We start from the raw sequence: 3,150 nt of genomic DNA on the forward strand, positions 1-3,150 counted from the left end.
CTTTCAAGAGCTAAAGACTCGACTCACCTCCGCTCCAGTTCTAGCTATTCCAGATGGTTCAGACGGTTTTGTAGTCTATTGTGATGCATCCAGAGTGGGTTTAGGTTGTGTCCTCATGCAGCATGGTAAGGTCATAGCCTACACATCCAGACAGTTAAAGCCACGTGAGAAAAATTATCCTACTCATGATCTTGAGTTAGCAGCGGTAGTTTTTGCCTTGAAGATTTGGAGGCACTATCTCTATGGAGTTTATGTAGATGTCTTTACAGACCATAGAAGCCTCCAGTATGTCTTTTCCCAGAAATATCCCAATCTTCTCCAGAGAAGGTGGTTAGAGCTCTTGAAGGATTACGACATAAGTGTTCTTTATCATTCGGGAAAGGCCAATGTTGTGGCTGACACCCTCAGTCGACTCTCCATGGGTAGTATTTCTCACGTTGAGGATAGTAAGAAAAATATAGCTCCGGAGATCCATCAGCTTGCCAGACTAGGCGTTCTCTTAATAGATTCTTCAGAGAGTGGTGTATATGTTCATAGTAGTTCAGAGTCGTCTCTAGTTTCCGAGGTGAAAGAGAAATAAGATAGGGATCCTAGCCTTGTCAAGCTCAAAGAGTCAGTTCAAAATCAAAAAGTTGAGGTTTTTTCCCAAAGGGGAGATGGTGTTCTTCATTGTCAGGGTCGTCTATACGTTCCAGGTGTAGATGAATTGAGGTAGCAAATACTTACAGAAGCATATGGTGCGCGATACTCTATTCATCCAGGGGCCACTAAGATATATCGTGACATGTGGGAGATCTATTGGTGGAGTGGGATGAAGAGAGATGTTGCAGAGTTTATGGCTAAGTGCTCTACATGTCAGCACGTTAAGATAGAGCATCAGAAACCTAGTGGTTTCATGCAAGAGTTCACCATTCATACTTGGAAGTGGGAAGAAGTTAACATGGACTTTGTGATGGGTTTTCCTAGAACTCATCATCAACATAATTCAGTCTGGGTCATTATACATAGAATGACCAAGTCAGCTCATTTCCTTCTTGTTCGTACTTCTTATTTCGCCGAGGATGATGCCAAACTCTATATTAGGGAGTTAGTCAAGTTACACAGTGTTCCACTATCTATCATCTCAGACAGAGGTACCTAATTCACTTCTCACTTTTGGAAAGCATTCCAAAAGGGTTTCGATACCCAAGTCCATCTCAGCACAGCATTTCATCCTCAGACAGATGGTCTAGCAGAAAGGAGCATTCAGACTCTTGAAGATATGCTAAGGGCGTGTGAAATTGACTTCAAGGAAAGTTGGGACGACCACTTGCCTTTGATTGAGTTTTCATACAACAATAGCTATCATTCTAGTATTCAGATGGCTCCATTCGAAGCTCTCTATAGTAGGAGATGTAGATCTCCAATTGGTTGGTTCGAAGTTAGTGAGGCCTCAATCATAGGTCCTGACTTAGTATTCGACGCCTTAGAGAAAGTTCAGTTGATCAGAGAGAGACTCTGGGCTGCTCAGAGCCTACAGAAGTCCTATGCAGATGTTCGTAGAAAGGATCTCGAGTTTGAGGTCAATGACTATGTCTATCTTAAGATCTCTCCCATGAAGGGAGTGAAGATTTCGGCAAAAAAGGGAAACTCAGTCCTCGGTATGTTGGTCCCTTCAGAATTCTTTGTCGCTTCGGCAAGGTAGCTTATGAGCTTGAGTTACCTTCAGGTCTAGCGTCAGTCCATCCAGTCTTCCATGTATCTTTGCTAAAGAAGTGCATAGGTGACCCAGCAGTTGTTGTCCCTATTTAGAGCATCGATATTCAGAACAGCCTCTCTTATGAAGATATTCCAATTGAAATCTTAGATTATCATACTCATAGATTGAGGGACAAAGAAGTCTCTCTAGTCAAGGTTCTTTGGCAAAATCAGTCTCATGAGGGAGCTACTTGGGAAGCAGAAGCAGATATGCGTACCAAGTATCCTCACCTCTTCCCCGCCAATTCAGATCAAGCTCAAGGTAATAGTTCTTCTTAATCTTATTCAGTATCACGTTCATGTTTCCAGTATAAACTTGGTACCTATTAAACATTTCATACTCAGTCATGCATTCATGTGTCAGTTGTCTATGCATCAGATATGCACGAGTTCAGTATGTTTAGCATGTCAGTCATGAGATCAAGTTTCAGTTCTTTATGTTCATTTCAGGTTCTATTGTCTTGTATCCCTTCCCAGTAAATTCTCATTCGAGGATGAATGTTCCCAAGGGGAGATATTGTAATACCCCACATGTTTCTAAGCTAGAAAGCGAATAAGTATTCCTACGTATGAAATCTCCTATCCTATGATTCATAATTTATTACATGACTTACAATGAATATCCTAGTGATAGGATAGCTTATGATGCATTAAGCATGTTCATATGAGTCACTTAAGGTAATACAAGCTAAGAGTTTTAGAATCCATCAAGTTTTAGTGTTCGATTTTGCAAGGGTAATCTTTGAACGAATATAACTTGATGTTAATGTGGTATTTTGGCTGATTTAGACCCACCAAATTGTAGAGAATCAAATTAGCTTTCCAACGATACCAATTTTGCCTTAATCCAATACTTGAGCAAAAAGTTATGCCCATTTTCGTGAGAGACAGTACGCATAGGCGATTGGTTAGGCGCCACCCAACCCAAGCATAGGCGATTGGTTAGGCGCCGCCTAACCCAGCTTAGGCAATCACTTGGGCGCTGCCTAAGTCAATTCCAGGTGCCAAAAATACTCCATTTTGAGTTATTTTAAGGATAATTAAGTCTTTTAACACTCCTTACACGTCCCTAAACTTAACCCTACGAAATATATAGCTTCTAAACATATTACAACCCTGTTTTCATCTCAAAGCTCATCATCCAAGAGCACTAAAGGAGAAAAAACTAGGGTTGCGTAACTAAGCTTGAAGATTCGATTTCAAGGAAATTCCTCCGTCAATCATCAAGAATATTTCCTTCTAAGGTATGCGTGAGTTGATTTATGGATGCCTTTCATCCATAAAGTTCAAAACCCCTCTTTTTCATTATAAAGTATGATTTATATATTTTTGGGTGTTGATGATTATGTTGTTGATATAGGGTGATTCCCAAGATGGAATCTTTATATGTTTTTATGAATTCATGATATCATA

This window comes from Capsicum annuum, unplaced genomic scaffold (assembly GCF_002878395.1).
Source record: "Capsicum annuum cultivar UCD-10X-F1 unplaced genomic scaffold, UCD10Xv1.1 ctg4558, whole genome shotgun sequence".
Lineage (NCBI taxonomy): Eukaryota > Viridiplantae > Streptophyta > Magnoliopsida > Solanales > Solanaceae > Capsicum > Capsicum annuum.